This window comes from Platichthys flesus, chromosome 7 (genome assembly GCF_949316205.1).
Source record: "Platichthys flesus chromosome 7, fPlaFle2.1, whole genome shotgun sequence".
NCBI lineage: Eukaryota > Metazoa > Chordata > Actinopteri > Pleuronectiformes > Pleuronectidae > Platichthys > Platichthys flesus.
Window position 1 is genome coordinate 3,129,179 of NC_084951.1, and position 24,192 is coordinate 3,153,370.

A 24,192-nucleotide genomic window follows, 5' to 3' on the forward strand; every position below is an offset into this window, starting at 1 on the left:
TCACCTGCCTGTCATGAATTACACGGAAGTACTCCCCTCCGTCTAGTGTCTCGAACTTTGCTGAGTAGGGCAGCGACTGTACAAGTTCAGTAAATTGTACTTTACAGAACCTTGTCCCGTCCACCACGTCTGTCCCAGGCCATTTCCTTCTTTTGATGGGCGAAATCGCCCTCACGCCCCACGTTGAGAGTTTCTGCCTAATTTCAGCATCAGTGATATAAGATGGCAAGTTTAGAAATGAAACAACAATTTCATTGCTGCGAACTTCCTTGGCAGTCACCCGAGTGTTTTCGATTTTGAAGCCATCTAATAACCTTGTCTTGCCCTTTCCCTCCTGCATGGTGATCTCGTAAGTGTTCATACTTTTGACCCTGCATGCCAGAACAATCCCACACTTTTCCTTGATTTCCCGCAACAGTTCCATCATGGTAATGTAATCCTCACCGACGGGCTCTACAATCAATGTCAGCTCCTTTTTATAGCCAGAATCACCCTCACTTTCTCCCTGTCTCTCTTTATCTCTCCTACCATTCGCCATGCTTGCTTTATCAATAGGCCTAATTACGGAATTGATCTCCTGGGTTATTCCTTTCTCGCTGGCTTCAATATTTCCAGAATCATTCTCCCGTTCTACATGTGCCAAACTGTCCTTAACTTCCATGTTTTCCTTCACAAGTTCTTCCCCCCAATCACTAGAAGCATAATCAATCTCGGGTTCTGCATTAATCAAAGTGGCCTTACCTTCTATTTTGTCATTTATCAAATTATCCATCCAATCACAGAAAGTATGAAACAATCCCCCAAACAGCCAGGCTGCAGGGGAAATGAATCACACATAAAACTATCACAAACGCACCTTATGCCTCACAAGCACACGCGGTCCCAACAAACACTCGACTGCTCTCTGCTCTCTGCTCACTTCCTGCTTGCACACCTGAACGGGATCAGACGAGATCGGGCGTGTTCAGGGTGGTATGGCCGTAAGCGATTAACTCGACCCACAATACCTTATTTATACATGTGAATCGCCACCATCATCAATAGCATGGTTGCTTTGTGACCATCCAAACTTGTTTTTTATTGTTATATAATGTTAAGGAAAAGACACTCAAGGTGCAATTTTCTCATAATATAGCAAGAAAAAAATCACTACAATAATTGAATAATGTCCTTCAGTAATAATGTCAGGGTTTCATATACTGTTTCTTCCTTCATGGTGAGTAATTTCTCCCTGCTCTTTCACCCTTCTCTCCAAATATGACATTTTTAGGGTGATATGTTAATTTGACATGAATATAGTAGTGTTTCGAATATCAAATGTCATTTGAATGTTCAATCTCATCCTCCACCTATGATGATCTCCGACTGAATATCCTTTCTTGCTTTGATTGCCAGTCTTTCCTGCTCATTCAAAAATGTGTCTCCTCTGAAGCAGGAGCAACACCAAGCTCTGATGGCAATACAGAGAATCATAACCATAACCAACACTTTCCTTTTATTTTGTGTCCATTGAAACTCATCTTTTGTTGTTGTTTATGTTAAATGAAAAGAATCTGAAGGTGCAATTTTATCATATTATTGCAAGAAACAAAATCATGACAATTTCCATCAGTAAGACTGTGAGGGTTTCATATACTGTTTCTTCCTTGATGGTGAGTAAACTCCCCGCTCTTTCATCCTTCTCTCCAAATAGGACATTTTGAGAGTGATAGGTTACTAGTGCATGAATAAAGTAGTGTTTCGATTATCAAAAGTCATTTAAATGTTCACTCTTTTCCTTCAGTGATGATGTGTGTGTGTTCCATAGCCTGGTTTTCTTTGATGCTGAGTCTTTCGTGCTCTTTCAAAGGTGCTTCTCCTTTAAAGCAGCAGCAACAGTCCCCTCTGCTGGTTGCAAAGAAAATTGTTAAAAGCTTACAGCACCTGGTATTCCCAGGCGGTCTCCCATCCAAGTACTAACCAGGCCCGACCCTGCTTAGCTTCCGAGATCGGACGAGATCGGGCGTGTTCAGGGTGGTATGGCCGTAAGCAATTAGCTCGACCCACAATACCTTATTTATACATGTGAATCGCCACCATCATCAATAGTATGGTTGCTTTGTGACCATCCAAACTTGTTTTTTATTGTTATATAATGTTAAGGAAAAGACACTCAAGGTGCAATTTTCTCATAATATAGCAAGAAAAAAATCACTACAATAATTTAATAATGTCCTTCAGTAATAATGTCAGGGTTTCATATACTGTTTCTTCCTTCATGGTGAGTAATTTCTCCCTGCTCTTTCACCCTTCTCTCCAAATATGACATTTTTAGGGTAATATGTTAATTTGACATGAATATAGTAGTGTTTCGAATATCAAATGTCATTTGAATGTTCAATCTCATCCTCCACCTATGATGATCTCCGACTGAATATCCTTTCTTGCTTTGATTGCCAGTCTTTCCTGCTCATTCAAAAATGTGTCTCCTCTGAAGCAGGAGCAACACCAAGCTCTGATGGCAATACAGAGAATCATAACCATAACCAACACTTTCCTTTTATTTTGTGTCCATTGAAACTCATCTTTTGTTGTTGTTTATGTTAAATGAAAAGAATCTGAAGGTGCAATTTTATCATATTATTGCAAGAAACAAAATCATGACAATTTCCATCAGTAAGACTGTGAGGGTTTCATATACTGTTTCTTCCTTGATGGTGAGTAAACTCCCCGCTCTTTCATCCTTCAATCCAAATAGGACATTTTGAGAGTGATAGGTTACTAGTGCATGAATAAAGTAGTGTTTCGACTATCAAAAGTCATTTAAATGTTCACTCTTTTCCTTCAGTGATGATGTGTGTGTGTTCCATAGCCTGGTTTTCTTTGATGCTGAGTCTTTCGTGCTCTTTCAAAGGTGCTTCTCCTTTAAAGCAGCAGCAACAGTCCCCTCTGCTGGTTGCAAAGAAAATTGTTAAAAGCTTACAGCACCTGGTATTCCCAGGCGGTCTCCCATCCAAGTACTAAACAGGCCCGACCCTGCTTAGCTTCCGAGATCGGACGAGATCGGGCGTGTTCAGGGTGGTATGGCCGTAAGCGATTAACTCGACCCACAATACCGTATTTATACATGTGAATCGCCACCCTCATCAATAGCATGGTTGCTTTGTGACCATCCAAACTTGTTTTTTATTGTTATATAATGTTAAGGAAAAGACACTCAAGGTGCAATTTTCTCATAATATAGCAAGAAAAAAATCACTACAATAATTTAATAATGTCCTTCAGTAATAATGTCAGGGTTTCATATACTGTTTCTTCCTTCATGGTGAGTAATTTCTCCCTGCTCTTTCACCCTTCTCTCCAAATATGACATTTTGAGGGTGATATGTTAATTTGACATGAATATAGTAGTGTTTCGAATATCAAATGTCATTTGAATGTTCAATCTCATCCTCCACCTATGATGATCTCCGACTGAATATCCTTTCTTGCTTTGATTGCCAGTCTTTCCTGCTCATTCAAAAATGTGTCTCCTCTGAAGCAGGAGCAACACCAAGCTCTGATGGCAATACAGAGAATCATAACCATAACCAACACTTTCCTTTTATTTTGTGTCCATTGAAACTCATCTTTTGTTGTTGTTTATGTTAAATGAAAAGAATCTGAAGGTGCAATTTTATCATATTATTGCAAGAAACAAAATCATGACAATTTCCATCAGTAAGACTGTGAGGGTTTCATATACTGTTTCTTCCTTGATGGTGAGTAAACTCCCCGCTCTTTCATCCTTCTCTCCAAATAGGACATTTTGAGAGTGATAGGTTACTAGTGCATGAATAAAGTAGTGTTTCGACTATCAAAAGTCATTTAAATGTTCAATCTTTTCCTTCAGTGATGATGTGTGTGTGTTCCATAGCCTGGTTTTCTTTGATGCTGAGTCTTTCGTGCTCTTTCAAAGGTGCTTCTCCTTTAAAGCAGCAGCAACAGTCCCCTCTGCTGGTTGCAAAGAAAATTGTTAAAAGCTTACAGCACCTGGTATTCCCAGGCGGTCTCCCATCCAAGTACTAACCAGGCCCGACCCTGCTTAGCTTCCGAGATCGGACGAGATCGGGCGTGTTCAGGGTGGTATGGCCGTAAGCGATTAACTCGACCCACAATACCTTATTTATACATGTGAATCGCCACCATCATCAATAGCATGGTTGCTTTGTGACCATCCAAACTTGTTTTTTATTGTTATATAATGTTAAGGAAAAGACACTCAAGGTGCAATTTTCTCATAATATAGCAAGAAAAAAATCACTACAATAATTTAATAATGTCCTTCAGTAATAATGTCAGGGTTTCATATACTGTTTCTTCCTTCATGGTGAGTAATTTCTCCCTGCTCTTTCACCCTTCTCTCCAAATATGACATTTTTAGGGTGATATGTTAATTTGACATGAATATAGTAGTGTTTCGAATATCAAATGTCATTTGAATGTTCAATCTCATCCTCCACCTATGATGATCTCCGACTGAATATCCTTTCTTGCTTTGATTGCCAGTCTTTCCTGCTCATTCAAAAATGTGTCTCCTCTGAAGCAGGAGCAACACCAAGCTCTGATGGCAATACAGAGAATCATAACCATAACCAACACTTTCCTTTTATTTTGTGTCCATTGAAACTCATCTTTTGTTGTTGTTTATGTTAAATGAAAAGAATCTGAAGGTGCAATTTTATCATATTATTGCAAGAAACAAAATCATGACAATTTCCATCAGTAAGACTGTGAGGGTTTCATATACTGTTTCTTCCTTGATGGTGAGTAAACTCCCCGCTCTTTCATCCTTCTCTCCAAATAGGACATTTTGAGAGTGATAGGTTACTAGTGCATGAATAAAGTAGTGTTTCGACTATCAAAAGTCATTTAAATGTTCACTCTTTTCCTTCAGTGATGATGTGTGTGTGTTCCATAGCCTGGTTTTCTTTGATGCTGAGTCTTTCGTGCTCTTTCAAAGGTGCTTCTCCTTTAAAGCAGCAGCAACAGTCCCCTCTGCTGGTTGCAAAGAAAATTGTTAAAAGCTTACAGCACCTGGTATTCCCAGGCGGTCTCCCATCCAAGTACTAACCAGGCCCGACCCTGCTTAGCTTCCGAGATCGGACGAGATCGGGCGTGTTCAGGGTGGTATGGCCGTAAGCGATTAACTCGACCCACAATACCTTATTTATACATGTGAATCGCCACCATCATCAATAGCATGGTTGCTTTGTGACCATCCAAACTTGTTTTTTATTGTTATATAATGTTAAGGAAAAGACACTCAAGGTGCAATTTTCTCATAATATAGCAAGAAAAAAATCACTACAATAATTTAATAATGTCCTTCAGTAATAATGTCAGGGTTTCATATACTGTTTCTTCCTTCATGGTGAGTAATTTCTCCCTGCTCTTTCACCCTTCTCTCCAAATATGACATTTTTAGGGTGATATGTTAATTTGACATGAATATAGTAGTGTTTCGAATATCAAATGTCATTTGAATGTTCAATCTCATCCTCCACCTATGATGATCTCCGACTGAATATCCTTTCTTGCTTTGATTGCCAGTCTTTCCTGCTCATTCAAAAATGTGTCTCCTCTGAAGCAGGAGCAACACCAAGCTCTGATGGCAATAGAGAGAATCATAACCATAACCAACACTTTCCTTTTATTTTGTGTCCATTGAAACTCATCTTTTGTTGTTGTTTATGTTAAATGAAAAGAATCTGAAGGTGCAATTTTATCATATTATTGCAAGAAACAAAATCATGACAATTTCCATCAGTAAGACTGTGAGGGTTTCATATACTGTTTCTTCCTTGATGGTGAGTAAACTCCCCGCTCTTTCATCCTTCTCTCCAAATAGGACATTTTGAGAGTGATAGGTTACTAGTGCATGAATAAAGTAGTGTTTCGACTATCAAAAGTCATTTAAATGTTCACTCTTTTCCTTCAGTGATGATGTGTGTGTGTTCCATAGCCTGGTTTTCTTTGATGCTGAGTCTTTCGTGCTCTTTCAAAGGTGCTTCTCCTTTAAAGCAGCAGCAACAGTCCCCTCTGCTGGTTGCAAAGAAAATTGTTAAAAGCTTACAGCACCTGGTATTCCCAGGCGGTCTCCCATCCAAGTACTAACCAGGCCCGACCCTGCTTAGCTTCCGAGATCGGACGAGATCGGGCGTGTTCAGGGTGGTATGGCCGTAAGCGATTAGCTCGACCCACAATACCTTATATATACATGTGAATCGCCACCATCATCAATAGTATGGTTGCTTTGTGACCATCCAAACTTGTTTTTTATTGTTATATAATGTTAAGGAAAAGACACTCAAGGTGCAATTTTCTCATAATATAGCAAGAAAAAAATCACTACAATAATTTAATAATGTCCTTCAGTAATAATGTCAGGGTTTCATATACTGTTTCTTCCTTCATGGTGAGTAATTTCTCCCTGCTCTTTCACCCTTCTCTCCAAATATGACATTTTTAGGGTGATATGTTAATTTGACATGAATATAGTAGTGTTTCGAATATCAAATGTCATTTGAATGTTCAATCTCATCCTCCACCTATGATGATCTCCGACTGAATATCCTTTCTTGCTTTGATTGCCAGTCTTTCCTGCTCATTCAAAAATGTGTCTCCTCTGAAGCAGGAGCAACACCAAGCTCTGATGGCAATACAGAGAATCATAACCATAACCAACACTTTCCTTTTATTTTGTGTCCATTGAAACTCATCTTTTGTTGTTGTTTATGTTAAATGAAAAGAATCTGAAGGTGCAATTTTATCATATTATTGCAAGAAACAAAATCATGACAATTTCCATCAGTAAGACTGTGAGGGTTTCATATACTGTTTCTTCCTTGATGGTGAGTAAACTCCCCGCTCTTTCATCCTTCTCTCCAAATAGGACATTTTGAGAGTGATAGGTTACTAGTGCATGAATAAAGTAGTGTTTCGACTATCAAAAGTCATTTAAATGTTCACTCTTTTCCTTCAGTGATGATGTGTGTGTGTTCCATAGCCTGGTTTTCTCTGATGCTGAGTCTTTCGTGCTCTTTCAAAGGTGCTTCTCCTTTAAAGCAGCAGCAACAGTCCCCTCTGCTGGTTGCAAAGAAAATTGTTAAAAGCTTACAGCACCTGGTATTCCCAGGCGGTCTCCCATCCAAGTACTAACCAGGCCCGACCCTGCTTAGCTTCCGAGATCGGACGAGATCGGGCGTGTTCAGGGTGGTATGGCCGTAAGCGATTAACTCGACCCACAATACCTTATTTATACATGTGAATCGCCACCATCATCAATAGTATGGTTGCTTTGTGACCATCCAAACTTGTTTTTTATTGTTATATAATGTTAAGGAAAAGACACTCAAGGTGCAATTTTCTCATAATATAGCAAGAAAAAAATCACTACAAAAATTTAATAATGTCCTTCAGTAATAATGTCAGGGTTTCATATAGTGTTTCTTCCTTCATGGTGAGTAATTTCTCCCTGCTCTTTCACCCTTCTCTCCAAATATGACATTTTTAGGGTGATATGTTAATTTGACATGAATATAGTAGTGTTTCGAATATCAAATGTCATTTGAATGTTCAATCTCATCCTCCACCTATGATGATCTCCGACTGAATATCCTTTCTTGCTTTGATTGCCAGTCTTTCCTGCTCATTCAAAAATGTGTCTCCTCTGAAGCAGGAGCAACACCAAGCTCTGATGGCAATACAGAGAATCATAACCATAACCAACACTTTCCTTTTATTTTGTGTCCATTGAAACTCATCTTTTGTTGTTGTTTATGTTAAATGAAAAGAATCTGAAGGTGCAATTTTATCATATTATTGCAAGAAACAAAATCATAACAATTTCCATCAGTAAGACTGTGAGGGTTTCATATACTGTTTCTTCCTTGATGGTGAGTAAACTCCCCGCTCTTTCATCCTTCTCTCCAAATAGGACATTTTGAGAGTGATAGGTTACTAGTGCATGAATAAAGTAGTGTTTCGACTATCAAAAGTCATTTAAATGTTCACTCTTTTCCTTCAGTGATGATGTGTGTGTGTTCCATAGCCTGGTTTTCTTTGATGCTGAGTCTTTCGTGCTCTTTCAAAGGTGCTTCTCCTTTAAAGCAGCAGCAACAGTCCCCTCTGCTGGTTGCAAAGAAAATTGTTAAAAGCTTACAGCACCTGGTATTCCCAGGCGGTCTCACATCCAAGTACTAACCAGGCCCGACCCTGCTTAGCTTCCGAGATCGGACGAGATCGGGCGTGTTCAGGGTGGTATGGCCGTAAGCGATTAGCTCGACCCACAATACCTTATTTATACATGTGAATCGCCACCACCATCAATAGTATGGTTGCTTTGTGACCATCCAAACTTGTTTTTTATTGTTATATAATGTTAAGGAAAAGACACTCAAGGTGCAATTTTCTCATAATATAGCAAGAAAAAAATCACTACAATAATTTAATAATGTCCTTCAGTAATAATGTCAGGGTTTCATATACTGTTTCTTCCTTCATGGTGAGTAATTTCTCCCTGCTCTTTCACCCTTCTCTCCAAATATGACATTTTTAGGGTGATATGTTAATTTGACATGAATATAGTAGTGTTTCGAATATCAAATGTCATTTGAATGTTCAATCTCATCCTCCACCTATGATGATCTCCGACTGAATATCCTTTCTTGCTTTGATTGCCAGTCTTTCCTGCTCATTCAAAAATGTGTCTCCTCTGAAGCAGGAGCAACACCAAGCTCTGATGGCAATACAGAGAATCAAAACCATAACCAACACTTTCCTTTTATTTTGTTTCCATTGAAACTCATCTTTTGTTGTTGTTTATGTTAAATGAAAAGAATCTGAAGGTGCAATTTTATCATATTATTGCAAGAAACAAAATCATGACAATTTCCATCAGTAAGACTGTGAGGGTTTCATATACTGTTTCTTCCTTGATGGTGAGTAAACTCCCCGCTCTTTCATCCTTCTCTCCAAATAGGACATTTTGAGAGTGATAGGTTACTAGTGCATGAATAAAGTAGTGTTTCGACTATCAAAAGTCATTTAAATGTTCACTCTTTTCCTTCAGTGATGATGTGTGTGTGTTCCATAGCCTGGTTTTCTTTGATGCTGAGTCTTTCGTGCTCTTTCAAAGGTGCTTCTCCTTTAAAGCAGCAGCAACAGTCCCCTCTGCTGGTTGCAAAGAAAATTGTTAAAAGCTTACAGCACCTGGTATTCCCAGGCGGTCTCCCATCCAAGTACTAACCAGGCCCGACCCTGCTTAGCTTCCGAGATCGGACGAGATCGGGCGTGTTCAGGGTGGTATGGCCGTAAGCGATTAGCTCGACCCACAATACCTTATTTATACATGTGAATCGCCACCACCATCAATAATATGGTTGCTTTGTGACCATCCAAACTTGTTTTTTATTGTTATATAATGTTAAGGAAAAGACACTCAAGGTGCAATTTTCTCATAATATAGCAAGAAAAAAATCACTACAATAATTTAATAATGTCCTTCAGTAATAATGTCAGGGTTTCATATACTGTTTCTTCCTTCATGGTGAGTAATTTCTCCCTGCTCTTTCACCCTTCTCTCCAAATATGACATTTTTAGGGTGATATGTTAATTTGACATGAATATAGTAGTGTTTCGAATATCAAATGTCATTTGAATGTTCAATCTCATCCTCCACCTATGATGATCTCCGACTGAATATCCTTTCTTGCTTTGATTGCCAGTCTTTCCTGCTCATTCAAAAATGTGTCTCCTCTGAAGCAGGAGCAACACCAAGCTCTGATGGCAATACAGAGAATCAAAACCATAACCAACACTTTCCTTTTATTTTGTGTCCATTGAAACTCATCTTTTGTTGTTGTTTATGTTAAATGAAAAGAATCTGAAGGTGCAATTTTATCATATTATTGCAAGAAACAAAATCATGACAATTTCCATCAGTAAGACTGTGAGGGTTTCATATACTGTTTCTTCCTTGATGGTGAGTAAACTCCCCGCTCTTTCATCCTTCTCTCCAAATAGGACATTTTGAGAGTGATAGGTTACTAGTGCATGAATAAAGTAGTGTTTCGACTATCAAAAGTCATTTAAATGTTCACTCTTTTCCTTCAGTGATGATGTGTGTGTGTTCCATAGCCTGGTTTTCTTTGATGCTGAGTCTTTCGTGCTCTTTCAAAGGTGCTTCTCCTTTAAAGCAGCAGCAACAGTCTCCTCTGCTGGTTGCAAAGAAAATTGTTAAAAGCTTACAGCACCTGGTATTCCCAGGCGGTCTCCCATCCAAGTACTAACCAGGCCCGACCCTGCTTAGCTTCCGAGATCGGACGAGATCGGGCGTGTTCAGGGTGGTATGGCCGTAAGCGATTAGCTCGACCCACAATACCTTATTTATACATGTGAATCGCCACCATCATCAATAGTATGGTTGCTTTGTGACCATCCAAACTTGTTTTTTATTGTTATATAATGTTAAGGAAAAGACACTCAAGGTGCAATTTTCTCATAATATAGCAAGAAAAAAATCACTACAATAATTTAATAATGTCCTTCAGTAATAATGTCAGGGTTTCATATACTGTTTCTTCCTTCATGGTGAGTAATTTCTCCCTGCTCTTTCACCCTTCTCTCCAAATATGACATTTTTAGGGTGATATGTTAATTTGACATGAATATAGTAGTGTTTCGAATATCAAATGTCATTTGAATGTTCAATCTCATCCTCCACCTATGATGATCTCCGACTGAATATCCTTTCTTGCTTTGATTGCCAGTCTTTCCTGCTCATTCAAAAATGTGTCTCCTCTGAAGCAGGAGCAACACCAAGCTCTGATGGCAATACAGAGAATCATAACCATAACCAACACTTTCCTTTTATTTTGTGTCCATTGAAACTCATCTTTTGTTGTTGTTTATGTTAAATGAAAAGAATCTGAAGGTGCAATTTTATCATATTATTGCAAGAAACAAAATCATGACAATTTCCATCAGTAAGACTGTGAGGGTTTCATATACTGTTTCTTCCTTGATGGTGAGTAAACTCCCCGCTCTTTCATCCTTCTCTCCAAATAGGACATTTTGAGAGTGATAGGTTACTAGTGCATGAATAAAGTAGTGTTTCGACTATCAAAAGTCATTTAAATGTTCACTCTTTTCCTTCAGTGATGATGTGTGTGTGTTCCATAGCCTGGTTTTCTTTGATGCTGAGTCTTTCGTGCTCTTTCAAAGGTGCTTCTCCTTTAAAGCAGCAGCAACAGTCCCCTCTGCTGGTTGCAAAGAAAATTGTTAAAAGCTTACAGCACCTGGTATTCCCAGGCGGTCTCCCATCCAAGTACTAACCAGGCCCGACCCTGCTTAGCTTCCGAGATCGGACGGGATCGGGCATGTTCAGGGTGGTATGGCCGTAAGCGATTAACTCGACCCACAATACCTTATTTATACATGTGAATCGCCACCATCATCAATAGTATGGTTGCTTTGTGACCATCCAAACTTGTTTTTTATTGTTATATAATGTTAAGGAAAAGACACTCAAGGTGCAATTTTCTCATAATATAGCATGAAAAAAATCACTACAATAATTTAATAATGTCCTTCAGTAATAATGTCAGGGTTTCATATACTGTTTCTTCCTTCATGGTGAGTAATTTCTCCCTGCTCTTTCACCCTTCTCTCCAAATATGACATTTTTAGGGTGATATGTTAATTTGACATGAATATAGTAGTGTTTCGAATATCAAATGTCATTTGAATGTTCAATCTCATCCTCCACCTATGATGATCTCCGACTGAATATCCTTTCTTGCTTTGATTGCCAGTCTTTCCTGCTCATTCAAAAATGTGTCTCCTCTGAAGCAGGAGCAACACCAAGCTCTGATGGCAATACAGAGAATCAAAACCATAACCAACACTTTCCTTTTATTTTGTGTCCATTGAAACTCATCTTTTGTTGTTGTTTATGTTAAATGAAAAGAATCTGAAGGTGCAATTTTATCATATTATTGCAAGAAACAAAATCATGACAATTTCCATCAGTAAGACTGTGAGGGTTTCATATACTGTTTCTTCCTTGATGGTGAGTAAACTCCCCGCTCTTTCATCCTTCTCTCCAAATAGGACATTTTGAGAGTGATAGGTTACTAGTGCATGAATAAAGTAGTGTTTCGACTATCAAAAGTCATTTAAATGTTCACTCTTTTCCTTCAGTGATGATGTGTGTGTGTTCCATAGCCTGGTTTTCTTTGATGCTGAGTCTTTCGTGCTCTTTCAAAGGTGCTTCTCCTTTAAAGCAGCAGCAACAGTCCCCTCTGCTGGTTGCAAAGAAAATTGTTAAAAGCTTACAGCACCTGGTATTCCCAGGCGGTCTCCCATCCAAGTACTAACCAGGCCCGACCCTGCTTAGCTTCCGAGATCGGACGAGATCGGGCGTGTTCAGGGTGGTATGGCCGTAAGCGATTAACTCGACCCACAATACCTTATTTATACATGTGAATCGCCACCATCATCAATAGTATGGTTGCTTTGTGACCATCCAAACTTGTTTTTTATTGTTATATAATGTTAAGGAAAAGACACTCAAGGTGCAATTTTCTCATAATATAGCATGAAAAAAATCACTACAATAATTTAATAATGTCCTTCAGTAATAATGTCAGGGTTTCATATACTGTTTCTTCCTTCATGGTGAGTAATTTCTCCCTGCTCTTTCACCCTTCTCTCAAAATATGACATTTTTAGGGTGATATGTTAATTTGACATGAATATAGTAGTGTTTCGAATATCAAATGTCATTTGAATGTTCAATCTCATCCTCCACCTATGATGATCTCCGACTGAATATCCTTTCTTGCTTTGATTGCCAGTCTTTCCTGCTCATTCAAAAATGTGTCTCCTCTGAAGCAGGAGCAACACCAAGCTCTGATGGCAATACAGAGAATCAAAACCATAACCAACACTTTCCTTTTATTTTGTGTCCATTGAAACTCATCTTTTGTTGTTGTTTATGTTAAATGAAAAGAATCTGAAGGTGCAATTTTATCATATTATTGCAAGAAACAAAATCATGACAATTTCCATCAGTAAGACTGTGAGGGTTTCATATACTGTTTCTTCCTTGATGGTGAGTAAACTCCCCGCTCTTTCATCCTTCTCTCCAAATAGGACATTTTGAGAGTGATAGGTTACTAGTGCATGAATAAAGTAGTGTTTCGACTATCAAAAGTCATTTAAATGTTCACTCTTTTCCTTCAGTGATGATGTGTGTGTGTTCCATAGCCTGGTTTTCTTTGATGCTGAGTCTTTCGTGCTCTTTCAAAGGTGCTTCTCCTTTAAAGCAGCAGCAACAGTCCCCTCTGCTGGTTGCAAAGAAAATTGTTAAAAGCTTACAGCACCTGGTATTCCCAGGCGGTCTCCCATCCAAGTACTAACCAGGCCCGACCCTGCTTAGCTTCCGAGATCGGACGAGATCGGGCGTGTTCAGGGTGGTATGGCCGTAAGCGATTAACTCGACCCACAATACCTTATTTATACATGTGAATCGCCACCATCATCAATAGTATGGTTGCTTTGTGACCATCCAAACTTGTTTTTTATTGTTATATAATGTTAAGGAAAAGACACTCAAGGTGCAATTTTCTCATAATATAGCAAGAAAAAAATCACTACAATAATTTAATAATGTCCTTCAGTAATAATGTCAGGGTTTCATATACTGTTTCTTCCTTCATGGTGAGTAATTTCTCCCTGCTCTTTCACCCTTCTCTCCAAATATGACATTTTTAGGGTGATATGTTAATTTGACATGAATATAGTAGTGTTTCGAATATCAAATGTCATTTGAATGTTCAATCTCATCCTCCACCTATGATGATCTCCGACTGAATATCCTTTCTTGCTTTGATTGCCAGTCTTTCCTGCTCATTCAAAAATGTGTCTCCTCTGAAGCAGGAGCAACACCAAGCTCTGATGGCAATACAGAGAATCAAAACCATAACCAACACTTTCCTTTTATTTTGTGTCCATTGAAACTCATCTTTTGTTGTTGTTTATGTTAAATGAAAAGAATCTGAAGGTGCAATTTTATCATATTATTGCAAGAAACAAAATCATGACAATTTCCATCAGTAAGACTGTGAGGGTTTCATATACTGTTTCTTCCTTGATGGTGAGTAAACTCCCCGCTCTTTCATCCTTCTCTCCAAATAGGACATTTTGAGAGTGATAGGTTACTAGTGCATGAATAAAGTAGTGTTTCGACTATCAAAAGTCATTTAAATGTTCACTCTTTTCCTTCAGTGATGATGTGTGTGTGTTCCATAGCCTGGTTTTCTTTGATGCTGAGTCTTTCGTGCTCTTTCAAAGGTGCTTCTCCTTTAAAGCAGCAGCAACAGTCCCCTCTGCTGGTTGCAAAGAAAATTGTTAAAAGCTTACAGCACCTGGTATTCCCAGGCGGTCTCCCATCCAAGTACTAACCAGGCCCGACCCTGCTTAGCTTCCGAGATCGGACGAGATCGGGCGTGTTCAGGGTGGTATGGCCGTAAGCGATTAACGCGACCCACAATACCTTATTTATACATGTGAATCGCCACCATCATCAATAGTATGGTTGCTTTGTGACCATCCAAACTTGTTTTTCATTGTTATATAATGTTAAGGAAAAGACACTCAAGGTGCAATTTTCTCATAATATAGCAAGAAAAAAATCACTACAATAATTTAATAATGTCCTTCAGTAATAATGTCAGGGTTTCATATACTGTTTCTTCCTTCATGGTGAGTAATTTCTCCCTGCTCTTTCACCCTTCTCTCCAAATATGACATTTTTAGGGTGATATGTTAATTTGACATGAATATAGTAGTGTTTCGAATATCAAATGTCATTTGAATGTTCAATCTCATCCTCCACCTATGATGATCTCCGACTGAATATCCTTTCTTGCTTTGATTGCCAGTCTTTCCTGCTCATTCAAAAATGTGTCTCCTCTGAAGCAGGAGCAAAACCAAGCTCTGATGGCAATACAGAGAATCAAAACCATAACCAACACTTTCCTTTTATTTTGTGTCCATTGAAACTCATCTTTTGTTGTTGTTTATGTTAAATGAAAAGAATCTGAAGGTGCAATTTTATCATATTATTGCAAGAAACAAAATCATGACAATTTCCATCAGTAAGACTGTGAGGGTTTCATATACTGTTTCTTCCTTGATGGTGAGTAAACTCCCCGCTCTTTCATCCTTCTCTCCAAATAGGACATTTTGAGAGTGATAGGTTACTAGTGCATGAATAAAGTAGTGTTTCGACTATCAAAAGTCATTTAAATGTTCACTCTTTTCCTTCAGTGATGATGTGTTTGTGTTCCATAGCCTGGTTTTCTTTGATGCTGAGTCTTTCGTGCTCTTTCAAAGGTGCTTCTCCTTTAAAGCAGCAGCAACAGTCCCCTCTGCTGGTTGCAAAGAAAATTGTTAAAAGCTTACAGCACCTGGTATTCCCAGGCGGTCTCCCATCCAAGTACTAACCAGGCCCGACCCTGCTTAGCTTCCGAGATCGGACGAGATCGGGCTTGTTCAGGGTGGTATGGCCGTAAGCGATTAACTCGACCCACAATACCTTATTTATACATGTGAATCGCCACCACCATCAATAGTATGGTTGCTTTGTGACCATCCAAACTTGTTTTTTATTGTTATATAATGTTAAGGAAAAGACACTCAAGGTGCAATTTTCTCATAATATAGCAAGAAAAAAATCACTACAATAATTTAATAATGTCCTTCAGTAATAATGTCAGGGTTTCATATACTGTTTCTTCCTTCATGGTGAGTAATTTCTCCCTGCTCTTTCACCCTTCTCTCCAAATATGACATTTTTAGGGTGATATGTTAATTTGACATGAATATAGTAGTGTTTCGAATATCAAATGTCATTTGAATGTTCAATCTCATCCTCCACCTATGATGATCTCCGACTGAATATCCTTTCTTGCTTTGATTGCCAGTCTTTCCTGCTCATTCAAAAATGTGTCTCCTCTGAAGCAGGAGCAACACCAAGCTCTGATGGCAATACAGAGAATCAAAACCATAACCAACACTTTCCTTTTATTTTGTGTCCATTGAAACTCATCTTTTGTTGTTGTTTATGTTAAATGAAAAGAATCTGAAGGTGCAATTTTATCATATTATTGCAAGAAACAAAATCATGACAATTTCCATCAGTAAGACTGTGAGGGTTTCATATACTGTTTCTTCCTTGATGGTGAGTAAACTCCCCGCTCTTTCATCCTTCTCTCCAAATAGGACATTTTGAGAGTGATAGGTTACTAGTGCATGAATAAAGTAGTGTTTCGACTATCAAAAGTCATTTAAATGTTCACTCTTTTCCTTCAGTGATGATGTGTGTGTGTTCCATAGCCTGGTTTTCTTTGATGCTGAGTCTTTCGTGCTCTTTCAAAGGTGCTTCTCCTTTAAAGCAGCAGCAACAGTCCCCTCTGCTGGTTGCAAAGAAAATTGTTAAAAGCTTACAGCACCTGGTATTCCCAGGCGGTCTCCCATCCAAGTACTAACCAGGCCCGACCCTGCTTAGCTTCCGAGATCGGACGAGATCGGGCGTGTTCAGGGTGGTATGGCCGTAAGCGATTAACTCGACCCACAATACCTTATTTATACATGTGAATCGCCACCACCATCAATAGTATGGTTGCTTTGTGACCATCCAAACTTGTTTTTTATTGTTATATAATGTTAAGGAAAAGACACTCAAGGTGCAATTTTCTCATAATATAGCAAGAAAAAAATCACTACAATAATTTAATAATGTCCTTCAGTAATAATGTCAGGGTTTCATATACTGTTTCTTCCTTCATGGTGAGTAATTTCTCCCTGCTCTTTCACCCTTCTCTCCAAATATGACATTTTTAGGGTGATATGTTAATTTGACATGAATATAGTAGTGTTTCGAATATCAAATGTCATTTGAATGTTCAATCTCATCCTCCACCTATGATGATCTCCGACTGAATATCCTTTCTTGCTTTGATTGCCAGTCTTTCCTGCTCATTCAAAAATGTGTCTCCTCTGAAGCAGGAGCAACACCAAGCTCTGATGGCAATACAGAGAATCAAAACCATAACCAACACTTTCCTTTTATTTTGTGTCCATTGAAACTCATCTTTTGTTGTTGTTTATGTTAAATGAAAAGAATCTGAAGGTGCAATTTTATCATATTATTGCAAGAAACAAAATCATGACAATTTCCATCAGTAAGACTGTGAGGGTTTCATATACTGTTTCTTCCTTGATGGTGAGTAAACTCCCCGCTCTTTCATCCTTCTCTCCAAATAGGACATTTTGAGAGTGATAGGTTACTAGTGCATGAATAAAGTAGTGTTTCGACTATCAAAAGTCATTTAAATGTTCACTCTTTTCCTTCAGTGATGATGTGTGTGTGTTCCATAGCCTGGTTTTCTTTGATGCTGAGTCTTTCGTGCTCTTTCAAAGGTGCTTCTCCTTTAAAGCAGCAGCAACAGTCCCCTCTGCTGGTTGCAAAGAAAATTGTTAAAAGCTTACAGCACCTGGTATTCCCAGGCGGTCTCCCATCCAAGTACTAACCAGGCCCGACCCTGCTTAGCTTCCGAGATCGGACGAGATCGGGCGTGTTCAGGGTGGTATGGCCGTAAGCGATTAACTCGACCCACAATACCTTATTAATACATGTGAATCGCCACCACCATCAATAGTATGGTTGCTTTGTGACCATCCAAACTTGTTTTTTATTGTTATATAATGTTAAGGAAAAGACACTCAAGGTGCAATTTTCTCATAATATAGCAAGAAAAAAATCACTACAATAATTTAATAATGTCCTTCAGTAATAATGTCAGGGTTTCATATACTGTTTCTTCCTTCATGGTGAGTAATTTCTCCCTGCTCTTTCACCCTTCTCTCCAAATATGACATTTTTAGGGTGATATGTTAATTTGACATGAATATAGTAGTGTTTCGAATATCAAATGTCATTTGAATGTTCAATCTCATCCTCCACCTATGATGATCTCCGACTGAATATCCTTTCTTGCTTTGATTGCCAGTCTTTCCTGCTCATTCAAAAATGTGTCTCCTCTGAAGCAGGAGCAACACCAAGCTCTGATGGCAATACAGAGAATCAAAACCATAACCAACACTTTCCTTTTATTTTGTGTCCATTGAAACTCATCTTTTGTTGTTGTTTATGTTAAATGAAAAGAATCTGAAGGTGCAATTTTATCATATTATTGCAAGAAACAAAATCATGACAATTTCCATCAGTAAGACTGTGAGGGTTTCATATACTGTTTCTTCCTTGATGGTGAGTAAACTCCCCGCTCTTTCATCCTTCTCTCCAAATAGGACATTTTGAGAGTGATAGGTTACTAGTGCATGAATAAAGTAGTGTTTCGACTATCAAAAGTCATTTAAATGTTCACTCTTTTCCTTCAGTGATGATGTGTGTGTGTTCCATAGCCTGGTTTTCTTTGATGCTGAGTCTTTCGTGCTCTTTCAAAGGTGCTTCTCCTTTAAAGCAGCAGCAACAGTCCCCTCTGCTGGTTGCAAAGAAAATTGTTAAAAGCTTACAGCACCTGGTATTCCCAGGCGGTCTCCCATCCAAGTACTAACCAGGCCCAGACCCTGCTTAGCTTCCGAGATCGGACGAGATCGGGCGTGTTCAGGGTGGTATGGCCGTAAGCGATTAACTCGACCCACAATACCTTATTTATACATGTGAATCGCCACCACCATCAATAGTATGGTTGCTTTGTGACCATCCAAACTTGTTTTTTATTGTTATATAATGTTAAGGAAAAGACACTCAAGGTGCAATTTTCTCATAATATAGCAAGAAAAAAATCACTACAATAATTTAATAATGTCCTTCAGTAATAATGTCAGGGTTTCATATACTGTTTCTTCCTTCATGGTGAGTAATTTCTCCCTGCTCTTTCACCCTTCTCTCCAAATATGACATTTTTAGGGTGATATGTTAATTTGACATGAATATAGTAGTGTTTCGAATATCAAATGTCATTTGAATGTTCAATCTCATCCTCCACCTATGATGATCTCCGACTGAATATCCTTTCTTGCTTTGATTGCCAGTCTTTCCTGCTCATTCAAAAATGTGTCTCCTCTGAAGCAGGAGCAACACCAAGCTCTGATGGCAATACAGAGAATCAAAACCATAACCAACACTTTCCTTTTATTTTGTGTCCATTGAAACTCATCTTTTGTTGTTGTTTATGTTAAATGAAAAGAATCTGAAGGTGCAATTTTATCATATTATTGCAAGAAACAAAATCATGACAATTTCCATCAGTAAGACTGTGAGGGTTTCATATACTGTTTCTTCCTTGATGGTGAGTAAACTCCCCGCTCTTTCATCCTTCTCTCCAAATAGGACATTTTGAGAGTGATAGGTTACTAGTGCATGAATAAAGTAGTGTTTCGACTATCAAAAGTCATTTAAATGTTCACTCTTTTCCTTCAGTGATGATGTGTGTGTGTTCCATAGCCTGGTTTTCTTTGATGCTGAGTCTTTCGTGCTCTTTCAAAGGTGCTTCTCCTTTAAAGCAGCAGCAACAGTCCCCTCTGCTGGTTGCAAAGAAAATTGTTAAAAGCTTACAGCACCTGGTATTCCCAGGCGGTCTCCCATCCAAGTACTAACCAGGCCCGACCCTGCTTAGCTTCCGAGATCGGACGAGATCGGGCGTGTTCAGGGTGGTATGGCCGTAAGCGATTAACTCGACCCACAATACCTTATTTATACATGTGAATCGCCACCACCATCAATAGTATGGTTGCTTTGTGACCATCCAAACTTGTTTTTTATTGTTATATAATGTTAAGGAAAAGACACTCAAGGTGCAATTTTCTCATAATATAGCAAGAAAAAAATCACTACAATAATTTAATAATGTCCTTCAGTAATAATGTCAGGGTTTCATATACTGTTTCTTCCTTCATGGTGAGTAATTTCTCCCTGCTCTTTCACCCTTCTCTCCAAATATGACATTTTTAGGGTGATATGTTAATTTGACATGAATATAGTAGTGTTTCGAATATCAAATGTCATTTGAATGTTCAATCTCATCCTCCACCTATGATGATCTCCGACTGAATATCCTTTCTTGCTTTGATTGCCAGTCTTTCCTGCTCATTCAAAAATGTGTCTCCTCTGAAGCAGGAGCAACACCAAGCTCTGATGGCAATACAGAGAATCAAAACCATAACCAACACTTTCCTTTTATTTTGTGTCCATTGAAACTCATCTTTTGTTGTTGTTTATGTTAAATGAAAAGAATCTGAAGGTGCAATTTTATCATATTATTGCAAGAAACAAAATCATGACAATTTCCATCAGTAAGACTGTGAGGGTTTCATATACTGTTTCTTCCTTGATGGTGAGTAAACTCCCCGCTCTTTCATCCTTCTCTCCAAATAGGACATTTTGAGAGTGATAGGTTACTAGTGCATGAATAAAGTAGTGTTTCGACTATCAAAAGTCATTTAAATGTTCACTCTTTTCCTTCAGTGATGATGTGTGTGTGTTCCATAGCCTGGTTTTCTTTGATGCTGAGTCTTTCGTGCTCTTTCAAAGGTGCTTCTCCTTTAAAGCAGCAGCAACAGTCCCCTCTGCTGGTTGCAAAGAAAATTGTTAAAAGCTTACAGCACCTGGTATTCCCAGGCGGTCTCCCATCCAAGTACTAACCAGGCCCGACCCTGCTTAGCTTCCGAGATCGGACGAGATCGGGCGTGTTCAGGGTGGTATGGCCGTAAGCGATTAGCTCGACCCACAATACCTTATTTATACATGTGAATCGCCACCATCATCAATAGTATGGTTGCTTTGAGACCATCCAAACTTGTTTTTTATTGTTATATAATGTTAAGGAAAAGACACTCAAGGTGCAATTTTCTCATAATATAGCAAGAAAAAAATCACTACAATAATTTAATAATGTCCTTCAGTAATAATGTCAGGGTTTCATATACTGTTTCTTCCTTCATGGTGAGTAATTTCTCCCTGCTCTTTCACCCTTCTCTCCAAATATGACATTTTTAGGGTGATATGTTAATTTGACATGAATGTAGTAGTGTTTCGAATATCAAATGTCATTGGAATGTTCAATCTCATCCTCCACCTATGATGATCTCCGACTGAATATCCTTTCTTGCTTTGATTGCCAGTCTTTCCTGCTCATTCAAAAATGTGTCTCCTCTGAAGCAGGAGCAACACCAAGCTCTGATGGCAATACAGAGAATCATAACCATAACCAACACTTTCCTTTTATTTTGTGTCCATTGAAACTCATCTTTTGTTGTTGTTTATGTTAAATGAAAAGAATCTGAAGGTGCAATTTTATCATATTATTGCAAGAAACAAAATCATGACAATTTCCATCAGTAAGACTGTGAGGGTTTCATATACTGTTTCTTCCTTGATGGTGAGTAAACTCCCCGCTCTTTCATCCTTCTCTCCAAATAGGACATTTTGAGAGTGATAGGTTACTAGTGCATGAATAAAGTAGTGTTTCGACTATCAAAAGTCATTTAAATGTTCACTCTTTTCCTTCAGTGATGATGTGTGTGTGTTCCATAGCCTGGTTTTCTTTGATGCTGAGTCTTTCGTGCTCTTTCAAAGGTGCTTCTCCTTTAAAGCAGCAGCAACAGTCCCCTCTGCTGGTTGCAAAGAAAATTGTTAAAAGCTTACAGCACCTGGTATTCCCAGGCGGTCTCCCATCCAAGTACTTACCAGGCCCGACCCTGCTTAGCTTCCGAGATCGGACGAGATCGGGCATGTTCAGGGTGGTATGGCCGTAAGCGATTAACTCGACCCACAATACCGTATTTATACATGTGAATCGCCACCCTCATCAATAGCATGGTTGCTTTGTGACCATCCAAACTTGTTTTTTATTGTTATATAATGTTAAGGAAAAGACACTCAAGGTGCAATTTTCTCATAATATAGCAAGAAAAAAATCACTACAATAATTTAATAATGTCCTTCAGTAATAATGTCAGGGTTTCATATACTGTTTCTTCCTTCATGGTGAGTAATTTCTCCCTGCTCTTTCACCCTTCTCTCCAAATATGACATTTTTAGGGTGATATGTTAATTTGACATGAATATAGTAGTGTTTCGAATATCAAATGTCATTTGAATGTTCAATCTCATCCTCCACCTATGATGATCTCCGACTGAATATCCTTTCTTGCTTTGATTGCCAGTCTTTCCTGCTCATTCAAAAATGTGTCTCCTCTGAAGCAGGAGCAACACCAAGCTCTGATGGCAATACAGAGAATCATAACCATAACCAACACTTTCCTTTTATTTTGTGTCCATTGAAACTCATCTTTTGTTGTTGTTTATGTTAAATGAAAAGAATCTGAAGGTGCAATTTTATCATATTATTGCAAGAAACAAAATCATGACAATTTCCATCAGTAAGACTGTGAGGGTTTCATATACTGTTTCTTCCTTGATGGTGAGTAAACTCCCCGCTCTTTCATCCTTCTCTCCAAATAGGACATTTTGAGAGTGATAGGTTACTAGTGCATGAATAAAGTAGTGTTTCGACTATCAAAAGTCATTTAAATGTTCACTCTTTTCCTTCAGTGATGATGTGTGTGTGTTCCATAGCCTGGTTTTCTTTGATGCTGAGTCTTTCGTGCTCTTTCAAAGGTGCTTCTCCTTTAAAGCAGCAGCAACAGTCCCCTCTGCTGGTTGCAAAGAAAATTGTTAAAAGCTTACAGCACCTGGTATTCCCAGGCGGTCTCCCATCCAAGTACTAACCAGATCCGACCCTGCTTAGCTTCCGAGATCGGACGAGATCGGGCGTGTTCAGGGTGGTATGGCCGTAAGCGATTAACTCGACCCACAATACCGTATTTATACATGTGAATCGCCACCCTCATCAATAGCATGGTTGCTTTGTGACCATCCAAACTTGTTTTTTATTGTTATATAATGTTAAGGAAAAGACACTCAAGGTGCAATTTTCTCATAATATAGCAAGAAAAAATCACTACAATAATTTAATAATGTCCTTCAGTAATAATGTCAGGGTTTCATATACTGTTTCTTCCTTCATGGTGAGTAATTTCTCCCTGCTCTTTCACCCTTCTCTCCAAATATGACATTTTTAGGGTGATATGTTAATTTGACATGAATATAGTAGTGTTTCGAATATCAAATGTCATTTGAATGTTCAATCTCATCCTCCACCTATGATGATCTCCGACTGAATATCCTTTCTTGCTTTGATTGCCAGTCTTTCCTGCTCATTCAAAAATGTGTCTCCTCTGAAGCAGGAGCAACACCAAGCTCTGATGGCAATACAGAGAATCATAACCATAACCAACACTTTCCTTTTATTTTGTGTCCATTGAAACTCATCTTTTGTTGTTGTTTATGTTAAATGAAAAGAATCTGAAGGTGCAATTTTATCATATTATTGCAAGAAACAAAATCATGACAATTTCCATCAGTAAGACTGTGAGGGTTTCATATACTGTTTCTTCCTTGATGGTGAGTAAACTCCCCGCTCTTTCATCCTTCTCTCCAAATAGGACATTTTGAGAGTGATAGGTTACTAGTGCATGAATAAAGTAGTGTTTCGACTATCAAAAGTCATTTAAATGTTCACTCTTTTCCTTCAGTGATGATGTGTGTGTGTTCCATAGCCTGGTTTTCTCTGATGCTGAGTCTTTCGTGCTCTTTCAAAGGTGCTTCTCCTTTAAAGCAGCAGCAACAGTCCCCTCTGCTGGTTGCAAAGAAAATTGTTAAAAGCTTACAGCACCTGGTATTCCCAGGCGGTCTCCCATCCAAGTACTAACCAGGCCCGACCCTGCTTAGCTTCCGAGATCGGACGAGATCGGGCGTGTTCAGGGTGGTATGGCCGTAAGCGATTAGCTCGACCCACAATACCTTATTTATACATGTGAATCGCCACCATCATCAATAGCATGGTTGCTTTGTGACCATCCAAACTTGTTTTTTATTGTTATATAATGTTAAGGAAAAGACACTCAAGGTGCAATTTTCTCATAATATAGCAAGAAAAAAATCACTACAATAATTTAATAATGTCCTTCAGTAATAATGTCAGGGTTTCATATACTGTTTCTTCCTTCATGGTGAGTAA

General features: G+C 38.6%; 22 non-coding genes across 22 annotated transcripts; all 22 read right to left on the reverse strand.

Moving 5' to 3' along the window:
• Window positions 1-1,911: 1,911 nt before the first annotated feature.
• Window positions 1,912-2,030, reverse strand: LOC133957453 (5S ribosomal RNA). The gene has a single exon (XR_009921243.1). It is a non-coding gene; the product is annotated as a 5S ribosomal RNA (ribosomal RNA).
• A 925-nt stretch (window positions 2,031-2,955) lies between these two features.
• Window positions 2,956-3,074, reverse strand: LOC133957695 (5S ribosomal RNA). The gene has a single exon (XR_009921472.1). It is a non-coding gene; the product is annotated as a 5S ribosomal RNA (ribosomal RNA).
• Window positions 3,075-3,999: 925 nt separating this feature from the next.
• LOC133957454 (5S ribosomal RNA) lies at window positions 4,000-4,118 on the reverse strand. Its single transcript, XR_009921244.1, has one exon. It is a non-coding gene; the product is annotated as a 5S ribosomal RNA (ribosomal RNA).
• Window positions 4,119-5,043: 925 nt separating this feature from the next.
• On the reverse strand, window positions 5,044-5,162 carry LOC133957455 (5S ribosomal RNA). The gene has a single exon (XR_009921245.1). It is a non-coding gene; the product is annotated as a 5S ribosomal RNA (ribosomal RNA).
• A 925-nt stretch (window positions 5,163-6,087) lies between these two features.
• LOC133957456 (5S ribosomal RNA) lies at window positions 6,088-6,206 on the reverse strand. Its single transcript, XR_009921246.1, has one exon. It is a non-coding gene; the product is annotated as a 5S ribosomal RNA (ribosomal RNA).
• Window positions 6,207-7,131: 925 nt separating this feature from the next.
• Window positions 7,132-7,250, reverse strand: LOC133957457 (5S ribosomal RNA). Its single transcript, XR_009921247.1, has one exon. It is a non-coding gene; the product is annotated as a 5S ribosomal RNA (ribosomal RNA).
• A 925-nt stretch (window positions 7,251-8,175) lies between these two features.
• Window positions 8,176-8,294, reverse strand: LOC133957785 (5S ribosomal RNA). The gene has a single exon (XR_009921556.1). It is a non-coding gene; the product is annotated as a 5S ribosomal RNA (ribosomal RNA).
• Window positions 8,295-9,219: 925 nt separating this feature from the next.
• Window positions 9,220-9,338, reverse strand: LOC133957458 (5S ribosomal RNA). Its single transcript, XR_009921248.1, has one exon. It is a non-coding gene; the product is annotated as a 5S ribosomal RNA (ribosomal RNA).
• A 925-nt stretch (window positions 9,339-10,263) lies between these two features.
• On the reverse strand, window positions 10,264-10,382 carry LOC133957459 (5S ribosomal RNA). The gene has a single exon (XR_009921249.1). It is a non-coding gene; the product is annotated as a 5S ribosomal RNA (ribosomal RNA).
• Window positions 10,383-11,307: 925 nt separating this feature from the next.
• LOC133957637 (5S ribosomal RNA) lies at window positions 11,308-11,426 on the reverse strand. The gene has a single exon (XR_009921418.1). It is a non-coding gene; the product is annotated as a 5S ribosomal RNA (ribosomal RNA).
• A 925-nt stretch (window positions 11,427-12,351) lies between these two features.
• Window positions 12,352-12,470, reverse strand: LOC133957460 (5S ribosomal RNA). Its single transcript, XR_009921250.1, has one exon. It is a non-coding gene; the product is annotated as a 5S ribosomal RNA (ribosomal RNA).
• A 925-nt stretch (window positions 12,471-13,395) lies between these two features.
• Window positions 13,396-13,514, reverse strand: LOC133957461 (5S ribosomal RNA). The gene has a single exon (XR_009921251.1). It is a non-coding gene; the product is annotated as a 5S ribosomal RNA (ribosomal RNA).
• A 925-nt stretch (window positions 13,515-14,439) lies between these two features.
• Window positions 14,440-14,558, reverse strand: LOC133957462 (5S ribosomal RNA). Its single transcript, XR_009921252.1, has one exon. It is a non-coding gene; the product is annotated as a 5S ribosomal RNA (ribosomal RNA).
• A 925-nt stretch (window positions 14,559-15,483) lies between these two features.
• On the reverse strand, window positions 15,484-15,602 carry LOC133957745 (5S ribosomal RNA). Its single transcript, XR_009921520.1, has one exon. It is a non-coding gene; the product is annotated as a 5S ribosomal RNA (ribosomal RNA).
• Window positions 15,603-16,527: 925 nt separating this feature from the next.
• Window positions 16,528-16,646, reverse strand: LOC133957464 (5S ribosomal RNA). The gene has a single exon (XR_009921254.1). It is a non-coding gene; the product is annotated as a 5S ribosomal RNA (ribosomal RNA).
• Window positions 16,647-17,571: 925 nt separating this feature from the next.
• Window positions 17,572-17,690, reverse strand: LOC133957466 (5S ribosomal RNA). Its single transcript, XR_009921255.1, has one exon. It is a non-coding gene; the product is annotated as a 5S ribosomal RNA (ribosomal RNA).
• A 925-nt stretch (window positions 17,691-18,615) lies between these two features.
• LOC133957776 (5S ribosomal RNA) lies at window positions 18,616-18,735 on the reverse strand. Its single transcript, XR_009921549.1, has one exon. It is a non-coding gene; the product is annotated as a 5S ribosomal RNA (ribosomal RNA).
• A 925-nt stretch (window positions 18,736-19,660) lies between these two features.
• Window positions 19,661-19,779, reverse strand: LOC133957467 (5S ribosomal RNA). The gene has a single exon (XR_009921256.1). It is a non-coding gene; the product is annotated as a 5S ribosomal RNA (ribosomal RNA).
• A 925-nt stretch (window positions 19,780-20,704) lies between these two features.
• On the reverse strand, window positions 20,705-20,823 carry LOC133957468 (5S ribosomal RNA). The gene has a single exon (XR_009921257.1). It is a non-coding gene; the product is annotated as a 5S ribosomal RNA (ribosomal RNA).
• A 925-nt stretch (window positions 20,824-21,748) lies between these two features.
• On the reverse strand, window positions 21,749-21,867 carry LOC133957721 (5S ribosomal RNA). The gene has a single exon (XR_009921496.1). It is a non-coding gene; the product is annotated as a 5S ribosomal RNA (ribosomal RNA).
• Window positions 21,868-22,792: 925 nt separating this feature from the next.
• Window positions 22,793-22,911, reverse strand: LOC133957775 (5S ribosomal RNA). Its single transcript, XR_009921548.1, has one exon. It is a non-coding gene; the product is annotated as a 5S ribosomal RNA (ribosomal RNA).
• A 924-nt stretch (window positions 22,912-23,835) lies between these two features.
• On the reverse strand, window positions 23,836-23,954 carry LOC133957469 (5S ribosomal RNA). Its single transcript, XR_009921258.1, has one exon. It is a non-coding gene; the product is annotated as a 5S ribosomal RNA (ribosomal RNA).
• Window positions 23,955-24,192: the final 238 nt, after the last annotated feature.